Source organism: Pezoporus wallicus, unplaced genomic scaffold (genome assembly GCF_028554395.1).
Source record: "Pezoporus wallicus isolate ANWC-B61680 ecotype Strahan unplaced genomic scaffold, APGP_CSIRO_Pwel_v1 scaffold_3294, whole genome shotgun sequence".
Classification (NCBI taxonomy): domain Eukaryota; kingdom Metazoa; phylum Chordata; class Aves; order Psittaciformes; family Psittacidae; genus Pezoporus; species Pezoporus wallicus.
In genome coordinates, this window is record NW_026635478.1 from 1,250,329 (window position 1) to 1,261,941 (window position 11,613).

Below are 11,613 nucleotides of genomic sequence, written 5' to 3' on the forward strand. Positions count from 1 at the left end.
CATCTACCTACCTGTCAGGAAGACAAATGCTACCATGTCCAAAAGGGGTGAAAGTTCCGATAACAGAGTGATCTGGAGAAGGGCTAAATATGTTGGTATAAACCCCCTCACATGGGAGATTGCACTGGCTTTGGCAAACAGCAAGATACTCAGAAGGATAGCTAAAATGAGAGTCAAGGAGTTAACTTATTATCATTCTCCAGTTATGCAGCTTCTGTTAAATTCCCCTGCAGAGAACATGGGCACTATCAGCTCTATATCCTGGGTATTATGTCCAGGTGCATGTGGGTAATTGAAGCTACTAACTCAGCCATCTCCTTCCTTGAATAAGTGGGCTGGGAGGGATGGAGGATGGGCAGAGCTCTCAGGACCAAATCCACTCACTTGACTAAGCTAACATGGCTGGTACATGCCAAAAGTGACCTTTGTGGGAGCAACATATGAATTAGAAACAAGTTCATGAAGCACAGTATCTTTGGTGTTTTTCACTGTGCTGAACCTAGAGCTGTTCCTAATCCAGTCTGATGACTGATAAAGTGATACTGTTCAAGACAAGATTATACTTTAAATGGATTCCAGTGTGACACCATGAACTTGTAATTGCATTTTTCATTCCAGAATATTTCTTTCTGAGGCACGTCCACCCACCTGACATATACTGGGCTTTGTTGTTATAATCTGACTACCTAGCTATACCTCTGGTACTATAAAGTCTGACAAGAAATTAACATTTTCATGTAGCCAAGTCTTGGAAGCTGTTCAGCTACACATTAAGTCTGAGTCTTTCCTCTGTAGAAGTCCTCCCCCTACCTCTCACACTCCTGCCAGAATTCACACTCTTGCTAGAATTCACATGTGTTCCGTAAACAAAAAGCATATTAAATGAAAGATGAGCCGTCGTTCAGCCCGTAGTGCAGTTTTCCCCATACTGTGCCTGCTTTCTTGACCACTGGGATCTGAGGTTTGCCATATGTCAGCCCTGGTGCAACAGTCATGCTAGTCTGAAACTTCGGTGTCTTGGAGAAAGCTTCTTCTCTGTGATTACCATAATGCCAGAGAATAATTGATTTGTCAAACTGCACTTCTTTCAGCGTGGATGTCTGCTCTTCTCTGTTCACGAGGGAGAAAAAATTTACACCTCTGATTAGTCTTTATAAGCAGAATCCTCAGGCAAGACTTCCATTAATTTAGACTGAAGTTAGACCTAAGCAGAAAACATGCTTTGATTTGTGAGCTTCTCAGCTGAGATATAAATGATCAAGGTTACTGATTTAGATAGGAATTCAGGCAGCCTCACAAACACCAGAGAACAGCCCCTCGCTTGTTGAATTTGCTACATACATTTCAATGCTTTGTCACTGGACTCAGCCCATGAGTTGCAGTAGAGTGTGGAGGTTCACACTCCTTATCGACCAACATGGCCAGTGTGAGTGACTGAAAATTTCTGATAGAAATCAAGGCAATATTTTTGTCTTCAAGCCAATATTTCTTGCTGTTTCAACTTTGCCATAAAATATTACACATTATAAACTTTTTGCTCACTAGGCTAAGCATAAATATTCAAGAACACTAAGCCAATTCTCATGGCACTGACACAGGAGTCTGGCGACAGCATCAGGGGATAAGCAGCAGCATTTTACCTCCAACCTGATGGGCCAACAGGGTCTGCAAATCCTGCAAACATGCTCAGGTCCTGTGAAAGGGAGCACTTTCTTTGTAGTGAGACCCTATGACCCTATTTCTGGCATAAAGGTTATGCCAGAAATTAAATAAGATGACTGCAAAGCTTTTGGGAACAGTAATACGGTAGACCTCAGAATATTTGCACCACAGAGAACCACAGCTATCCCCACTGTTTGAAAGAACTCTATCCAGTTCTTAACAATTGCAGGCTGGGGTGTAACAAAACCCAGAATCCAGGAAGACAAATAACAGATACATTTCACAGTGTTCTCTAAAATAGGCAATTCTAAGACATGGTATGTCTCATGGGTGAGGAGACAACAGCACTCATTCAAATAATCAGAAAATGTTATTTTTCCAGTATAAGATCAAATATTAAGCTTTTTCATTGCTTTTCTTTTTCTTGACTTCACAAGTTATATAGCTAGTGGAGGGTGACATACAGAACTTGGTCAAAAAATGCAAACTCCAGTTTTAGCTGCAGCATCAGTTATTTTAGATTTTGGGCTACTCAGCTCCTCAAGGAATAAAGCAGTGATAATAAACCATTCCACAATGAAGAATATGCTAGGGTACTATATTGTACAATGCACAATACATTGTAGCATATACACTCTTACACACTGAAAACTGCTTGATTTTATACAGCCACTAGCTCCTAAGCCTTTCATTATGAATCACAATTCTTCACCTTAGCTACAATACTGATCTTATTAAATCTGAGTATGTTTATAATTTTGCCAGTGTACAGGAACTGTCAGTTAAATAGCAGGATACTTAACAGGATGAAATTCAGAAACTGTGCTGCAGATATCAAATTATGCAGGTTAACTTTAATAACTGTCCTTGTAAGTAATTAATGCTTATAATTAGTTACCAGAGATGTTTTTTTCATTTAAACCTAGCCTGCTTTATGAATTCCAGTACTTCTTCCTCAGAGAATTGACCAGGCAGAGTAAATCCTACCTATTTCTGACATCTTCTTCATCCCTTGAACTATTTTAGCACTAGAGTTGGTACTCAGCGGATGGCTGATGTATTTTGAAGCTACCATACATTTTAAACACAGGGCCAGTTCTCCATGAGAAGCCTCAGGGATGTTAAGGCTATCTTGTGCTATGTAAAAATAGAAGGCTTAAGTATAAGCAGCATAAAGAAGTATAAAAGCCTGACTCTTTCTGATTGCCAATATATTATGGCAATCCTCCTTCAAGCCCTGGCAGGGCAACAGGCTACAGATCACAGCAAAATATCAGAATGCAAAATAGTTTTCATAGACCACGGTTTCTTTTGCAAAAGATATTCAAACAGTTTTTTGCAACTAATGAAAGTTTATCTATTGGCAGACTAAACATTATCAGAAAATATGATCTCACCACTGGTCCCTGAAAAAGTCTCTGTTGAGATAATTCTTATCTTCCAGTGGCTAAAATAAAAGTGTATGTTTCTCTTTCATGAATAGTGAAATGTCAAACAGAACTCCAGGAGTTTCCAAAGCAATAATGCACTGCAGACTAGCGTGTTGGTTTGGTTAAGTGGTCTCACATAATCTATCTGTTTTCTACGTCATTAAAACATTTATTGTAATTTTGCTTATGGAAGTAGAAACCTCTGATTGTTAACTTCGCTGTGAATTTGTTCTAACCTCTCCAGTGTCTGCACAGAAAGCAGCTTCTGGTGAAGATCTTCAGAATTTGATTCAGAATGTTGGAGAATCCAACCTAGAGAAAAAGAATGAGAGATTAGAATTAGCTGCATGAGTAAACACTGATGTTAATGTCAGTCCTGGTCTACGGCATCTGCCAATATAAAGTAAGGTTCATTCATACGAATACAAAGTACTGAAGCTTTCAAAATATCCTTCTAAAATGAACAGATTCTCTGCCGTAAAAAATACAATGGGAGAAAGAGGGAATGTGCATTTTAGGTGTCTTCAACGGAAAAATAGAAAATTATGTTTAGGAAGAAGATGGGCATCCAGAAAAATGGATTATTGGTTTGAACTAGATGATCTTACGGTCCTTTCCAAGCCTAACTATTCTATGATTCTATGATAGACACTCATATGAACTACTTCTCACATCAGCCACAGGCACTGTTTGATTTGTGTACAGCCCAGGATCACTGCTGAGAAAAGATGCAGGTAACACAGTCTCTAATTATTCTCAGCAGCACTCTGGAGAAGTAGCTGAAAAATTAAGCCATGCATCACTTTCAGAAACAGGAGCACAGAATTCTTTTAGCATGCATTTCTGTAAGATGCCTATTGTTGCAGTTGCAGCTGCACTACAGCAGGTAGATTTTACTTAGATTCACATTTGCAGCATTTGTGGATGATTTCAGAAGTCTTGGGGAAGCATGGAGGAAGGCGTTTCTTAACTTCTGGGGATCCTCAATTATTCTCAGTCCATTTTCTAAAAAGGTGAGAAGGCCCAAGATGAATGGTCAGGATGTGACCTCTATACAGTTTGAACACTTTCTGATTATTATCAAGAAATCAGATTACTTGATAAGAAAGTGAAAAAGAGGTGATAAAAAATGGCTACAGACATAGACTGCTAGAGAATGGCCCAAACAATTGTTAAAATTAATGCAAGGAATCTCAGATTACTTAGATTTATTGCTTCACTATGAACAAATTGAAGAGCAAGTTGGTCAGAAACAAGAACTCAGTGGGTTAGAATTGCACTCAGAGAAATGCATAACCTATTGCTTGGTATTCCCTTCACCAAATAAATAATAAACCTGTGATGACAGACTGAACAAATGGAAGCTCTCAAGAAAGGGCAGGGACAGTTCGGTGAAAGCTGGTTGTCTCAACCCTTTAGGTGTCCATCTGTGACTAAGGAAACTCCAACTGCGGCCTGACAATAGAGTGCACTAGCAGAGTCACTGGTGGAGTGATGAAGGGAAGTGTGCATGATCTTGAGATCACTGAGACTGCAGAATAAAAGGGCTGCCTGTGAGCACAAGAGCTAAAGGTGGAATCAATACTCTTCCAAACTTAATAGCTCAGAGACATCAAGAGCATGCAGCTCTACAGCAAAGCATTTCAGAGATGCTGTTGCTTTGTTACAAGCATAAGAAATCGACTGGCACATTTTCAGAAGACAACAAAAGAGATTGGCCATTCAGTGCTTATATATTTGTTTGTAGAGCTAATCCTCCATGCTAGGATGCTGGCTGTCTCTGCAGCACTTTTAACCTTCACCAGCCAAGGAACTTGCAGTCCTTGTGGCACCTGACCAACTTCATAGCCAGGATTAGCAAAAAAATGCACAAATGTGCTGCCTTTTTTTTTTTCTCCCACATGGCAATGTTCTTAAAGAAATCCAAAAAGAGGTGCAAACTAAGCAGTTCTTCCCTTTAGATCATTAAATTTGTCCATGTTTTAGGCAGAACTGGTATAATGCCTTATGAAGAACTTTTCAGTTAGTGCATTAGAGTTCCCATTCAGAGCAAAATTTATTAAGTCAAATATATGTGGTCCGAGAATTTCCAGCAGGGAAAGGCTTAAAATAATAACCCAAAGCAGTTATTCACCCTGTGTTCTGCTAGCAAAGACCAGTGGACCTGCAGTGGCTATGTAGAAAACCTTGTTGGCAGATGATCAGAGATAATCAGAGAAAGACAGGGCATTTAAAACCAGATTCTATCCAAAATCAAGGGCAGTTATTGCTTGACAGTTACTTCCTCCTCATGCTAATACATACTTTAGTTAATTCAGGCATTCGGAACAGCTGTCAAGGTACTGCATCATTCTAACCACCTCTGCTACAAGCCATCCAGCTCAGCTGCCTGCTACTGTTACCTCTTTCCTCACAAATGTTGGATGAGAGTGAGAAGCCAATTGTGATGGGTGACTGGCCAGCATCATTTTGCACAGTAGGAGCTAGACAGGAAGAAAGCAGAGTGCAATGCTTATGATCATACATGCAAAGGTAAGTCAGCTTTCAAAAACATAAACCCAAAGATTATTCTTTTTTTAAAAAGAGGGAGACTGCAGTAGCACCTGGACACCTGAAAAAGGCTTGACTCAAACCTATGGTTCTGCACTGAGATTAATGACACTTGCTTAACGAAATGCTCTGGATGCAAGTTTTTTTTTTACTGGTGCAATATGTTCTGACTATATCACTCACCTTGAAAGAGGAGACTAAAAATGCTTTGATAAATGGTTTGAAACATTGCCCAGTTTCACCGGCTTTGTTCTTCTAAGTGTTTTTACCTCTTGCTTCAGCTGCAAAGCTATTTCATCATGTCTTAAAAGGATGCTTTGCAGAGAGCTGCAATATAACAAGCTATAAAGTGGAGCATGCGGCCTACCCATACGAGAGAGTAGTCTTAACAGAAAGTGCTTTTTTCCCTTTTGTGGCCAAACATTACAACATAGCACATTTACCCAGCACAAAGTTACCCTTACTTCCTAAAGGCGTGTTTGATGCTGTCTCAAGTTTTCTTTTTTCCTTTCTAGTGCAGGCTGGTAGAGCAGAGGCTTGTTTTCTCCTGGATCTCATACTTTTTTACACTAGTGACTTCTGGTGCCATTTATGGTAATCAACCTCCTCAGCAAGTTCTCTCCAGCTACAGGTTAGCACATTCACAAGCCTCTGAGGGAAACCAGCCTCATACCTAGCAAGGAGCTACAACTTCTCTCCCAAGTTCTTGTAACACTTTGTCAGCCACAGATTTATTCAACATGTTCAGTGGCGAGTCCTCATCTGCTTGTGGGATCAAAGATGTTTGGGAGATCTTTGGGTTTGAGTCCTCTGTAGTGGTTTTACACATGGAGTGACAAGACACTTGTCACAAAACTGGGTGGGTTTTTGTTTTCTTGTAATTTTATTGTTTAAGAAACTGTCTTCATGCCTTTTTCACACTCACCTGTACAGATGGCACTATTGCCTTCAATTGGGCTGAGGAGAAAGAAAAGCTGTATCAAGCGAGAGCAGTGACAGTTGAAGAACAGAGACCTGTTAGCTTTGCTGCCTGAAACATACATGGACAGGCTGGCAGTGCTCCCTTTCACAGCTGAGACTGAGCTACATTTTTTCCCAAGAAGACTCCCAGCTCAAGCTCAGAAATACCTGTGCAGAGCAGCACCAGGAGATTTAGTGCAGCCACTGCCAAACCAGTGAGCCTCTGCACTGACAGTGTATGCTTTAGATTATGCCTGCTGAAGTGCAATGTAATGTAATGTAACATGCTGATTGGTTTCTTCTCTCCTATGTAAAACCATTTTCTCTTGCCTCCATAAAATGGCAATCAAATAAATCCGAAGCTTTGCCTTTTTAGACATGACATGCAAAAGACCTTTAGGTGTAATGAAATTTTTAAGTGTCTAAAGAAGTCTTCTCCAGCAACTGCTGATTCTACATACCCATTTTCTGTTTTGGGAGGGTGTTTTTTTCAGTTTGAGAACACTGATCTTCCATAATTGTGAGAGGGCAATCTTTATTTTAGTTTAATTGGAGGACTGCCAATGTGGAAAATTTATTAACAAGTTTTTTAGGAGTTTTAAAATCTAAAATACAAAGAAATTTTACCAAAAAGAAGTCTTAGTCCTCAAGTCTTTAACCACACACAAGTTTAGCTGTAACCGCATGGTTACCCTGCTCCAGTTTCAGTGGTAGCTTCTTACACTCTTGAAGTAATGTGCACACAAACATGTTCATAGATGGAAACAACCTGGAGTAAACTTCTGAAATTCTAAAGCAAGGTAGGCAAAAGACACAAACAAACAAATCAAAACAAAAAAAAACAACAAAAACCAAACCAGTTTAAAGCAAACGGGATGAAACCTGAATTTAAAACCCAGCTATCCAGAGACGACCCACCCCAGAGGAATGCTGTGAACACCAGTTCCAAATTCATTAGTCAGTAGACATGAACTTCATGAAATACACAGACCTCTGCACCTGCCAATGTTGCCGTTGTTCAGTTCACACCAAAACAGTGAACAAGGTTATTATGTGGCATTCTTTAACTAACTGCTCACGGTTTTTATGTTAAATATATTAAACTCATAAAATGCTGACAGCAGAAGTGAACATCAGGTTCTACACCTCAGAGAATTAGGTATAGGACATTGTCACCTTCTCACTTGTCTCCCTCTGCTCTTACTGCATGGCAGGGTGCCAGTTCTGGTCATGTGCCTCCCCCATCTCTCCTGTTCTGCCTTGGCCACATCTACCGTGGGACTCCTTTTTGTACCTTCTCTGGAAAACTAGTTGACAGAATCTTCCCTGCTCTCACCACTACTGGTGTCACACTATTTATCACCTGGGAGTAAAGCCAGCAAGAAGATCTGCAGTGAAATATGAAGACAATTCTGGTATCTTCTTGCCTTTCTCTTTAATCCTACATCTACAAAAAAATGAATGTTTCCAATGTAAGATTGGAAGAGGTGTTCAGGGAAAGAGGAAAGTAGAATGCACTGTATATAAAAGAAATACCTGGTCAAAGAAATACACAGGTCCTGCCCCCAGTGCTGCAGCTGTAAGCATTGCTTCTATTACTCCCTAGAATTAAGAAGGGGTGGAAGACCCCACAGGAAAATAGTTATGTCAGCAGGCTCTGAGAAAGAAACAGTCTATGTTTTTTTATACTAACAGTGAAGCTGAGGAATTACTTTCTGCATGAGGCCTTGAAAATCTGCTTCAAATAATACAAGAACCAGCACTACATGAACGGGAATACATTAATGCATCTGAGGATTAGATTATATGAAGTTGATTACAAACCTGAAGACCAAAATACCAGGTTTTGATATTTTAGGTTCATACTACTCTAAACTAGTATTTTCATGAGATAAGGCCTGCAATTATTTCTGAGAATAGGCAATGTCTCAGTTTGCTATCTGAAAAAGACCACTGCTTTCATCTGCAGTTACAATTCAGTGAGTACACCAATAAATGTGCTTTTACTTAAAAAAAAAAAGGAGGTTTTATGACTATGATAAATATAAAAAATTTGTTTGAAAGATATCAGTGTGGGGACCTTTGTGCAACCTTCCACCCCCTACCAAGACTGCACACAGGCACAGAGGTATACTATGAGAGAGATGCTCACTGTAGCACATCCTCCTGCACATATCTGCATACACGCCTAATGCACTAGTTCCTAATCACAGAAATACAGAGTCTTTTTGAAGCACTAGTCCAGATAATGGTTTGCTCAGTTTATGTGAACCTTGTAACTTAAAAGCAATCTTAAAAATGAGCTTCAGAGGACTTACTTTTCTATTTCACAGCATGAATCTATTCATGTGAACTGAAAAGCACTTGCTTTGTCCCAGTCTGAATGCCCAAACAGCAGTCTGTGCTTCTCAAGGTGACTTTCAGAAGCAAGAGAGATGAAATTTGCTTCTTTCTGGAAGCACTCATTGCATCCTTTGAAAACCTGTCCTCCAAAGGGCACAGATGTTGTGACACTAGCTGATAAGAGCCAGTATTGGTTTATGTCTGACAGGCTGTAATCTAACTAGTGTTTAGTTAAAAAAAAAAAAAAAAAAAATTGCTAAGGAGTGTGGAAAGAAGTTCACAGCGAATAGGGTTAAATGTGGATTTTTTGGCTGCTTTTGTCACCTCTTAACTTCAATTTAGCTACTTCATCTAGATTTTAAATATCATCTTAAAGAAGGTTTCAGAATTAGGGAAACCTTTACCCTGCTCATGTTAATGAAGATACTTTTCGGTTACAGCTATCATTCCCACAGTAAATGGTATGGGTGTTGACGGCTGAGGAAATACAAATGTCCTCTGCTCTCAGCAATTGGTGAGGCGGAATATTTCTTCTTCTAGAGTTCATAAGACATATCTGCTCTCACGCAAGAAACATTTTCTTTGTCTACATCCAGGTTTTAGGCCTGATATTCTAGTCACAGAAATTGTCCTATTGACTTCAGTGGATTTTCAGAGCTCAGTACGGGCTATGAGATTTAGCCCTAAGCTAGGAAAAAAAGAGTATTAAAGTGTCATAAACACACAAACAATGGCATCAGTCCCAGAAATAAAACCAGAAACAAATACAATATCCCTCTGATCAACTTGGGACTCATACACCCCTTACTCCCTGGTCATCCTTCCTCCCCTTCTTTCCAGGATAAAACTGCAGCTGTCAGAAACAGCTCCTTCACTCTGTTCCATGCCATTTCTTGATGCATACAGCTTGATAAGAAAACAGAAAACATAACATACCCTAAAAAAGTCTTTTCCTGAAGATCGTAAGTTCTTATGCTAGGAACACCGCGCAATGGGAGCTGCCTCCTTGGAAAAAAATACGAGGTGAATCTCTGTGTTAAGAGTTTTAAGTCCTGCTGCTTAGTTACCAAGTTGTGGACTGCATTCAGCTCTTCCCTCAACTCCCCAGCTACTGCCTGCCTTTGTCCAGGAGGCTGCTTAGGAAATAGGAATAATCACTGTGAGAAAACAAAAAAACCCAGTATTACTCTCCAGCTAAAAATGGTATTCACATGTCTCTTCTGGCCTATGGCCTGTCTGATACTGTCTTCTTATCATGCTGCCTAGTATAGCATGAAATTGAAAAACCTAGCATTCATTAATGTAATGTGTATTAAGTGCTAGGAACAGCTGACTGGCAATAACAGAAGAAGGACAAAATGATCTGAACTGGTAAGGGCATGCTACGAGGTGTGACTCTCTCTCTGCTTCTAAGAGACCAGATACTCTTAAAGGCAGGCAGGTGGGGAACGTGGAATCCAGATGTCAGGCTGCTGATGTTACTGTTTGCTTTGTTAATACAGTCAGTCCAGCTTTTTACTCCCACTTTTTTTTTCACACAGCATTCCTATTTTTGCATCTTAGTTACCATGCTATTACCCTGTTAGCTACCTGTACTCTCTTATATTGAGCATAAAGCTAATTCCAGGTCTAGAAGTAGTGTAACCTGGAAGGTGCTTAACTTTGCTCCATCCAATGTGACGTCTTCTCTGCAAAACTAATGAACAGCTTACATAATGCTTCTGGGTTCAGCTAACAGCACCTCAAACTGCAGAGACACATTGTTAATCCTGCCTCTTCTATCTCACTGCTGGTCTTCTTTTCACTCTGCTAGGTTTCATACATATTCTTTGTTAAGTGAAATGTGACCCCTGTCCACAATTTCTTTACAGGCTACTTTTTTAAGGAAAGGAGGCTTACATAAATGTTAAATTTCAGCCATATTTGCCAGAATAGCACACCCAAAGATAATTATGCCTGAACACACTTTGTGAAAATACGCAGCTGGGTATACGACAGAGGCCCAAGGAAGAGAGACAGACCAAACTCCACTGAACTGTGTGGTAGCAGTCAGCTGGCCAACTGCACACATATTAATACAGTACAAGCCATATCTCTCTCTCCATTGAGCTATCACAGTGATTACAAATGGTGCTGGAGTCATTCTGGGGAAGAAAGAAACAACCCTCTGAGAAAAATGGATTCATTAATTCAGCTGATTACAGATATATTTGTTCTGCTTGTTGCCCTTTTTCCTCTGATGCCCTTATTTCTCATGTCTGCAATCTCTGCACCACATGTATTCTTACCTGCCTTATTTTTCCTTTATCTATTTCTGGTCAGTATTTCTCCTTCCATGTCCCCTTGAGGTTCTGTAGACTTTATGCCCTACTTTATCTATGACTTCAGTTCTAGAGTCAACAAAATCCATAGCCTGGCAACTTGTCTGTTTTGGCACACAGCAGAGCGAAAGGACCAGGAACACAAGCTTGTAGCTCTCCAATCTGTCAAAGGCATCAAATATAGTGAGTGGTAAGAACAGGCTGGTATATGAGAGGCTAACAGATTAAAATCAAACACAGAAGTAGAAACACTGCTATAGAATCTCTCTAGACCATTACAGTGCCCAGTTACAATAAACGTACAACAAAATGGTCGAAGATGACTCAAAACGGAGAATTCAGGGAAT

At 39.9% G+C, this 11,613-nt stretch overlaps 1 long non-coding RNA gene across 2 annotated transcripts; it reads right to left on the reverse strand.

Moving 5' to 3' along the window:
* Window positions 1–7,089: 7,089 nt before the first annotated feature.
* LOC130607320 (uncharacterized) lies at window positions 7,090–11,364 on the reverse strand. Of its 2 annotated transcripts, XR_008974218.1 has the most exons (4): window positions 11,234–11,364; window positions 9,747–9,851; window positions 7,966–8,204; window positions 7,090–7,384 (listed from the first exon to the last, which is right to left on the reverse strand). It is a non-coding gene; the product is annotated as an uncharacterized LOC130607320 (long non-coding RNA). The 2 variants fall into 2 exon arrangements; XR_008974217.1 differs by lacking the exon at window positions 7,090–7,384 and having other exon boundaries at window positions 7,561–8,204.
* Between the last annotated feature and the right edge of the window lie 249 nt (window positions 11,365–11,613).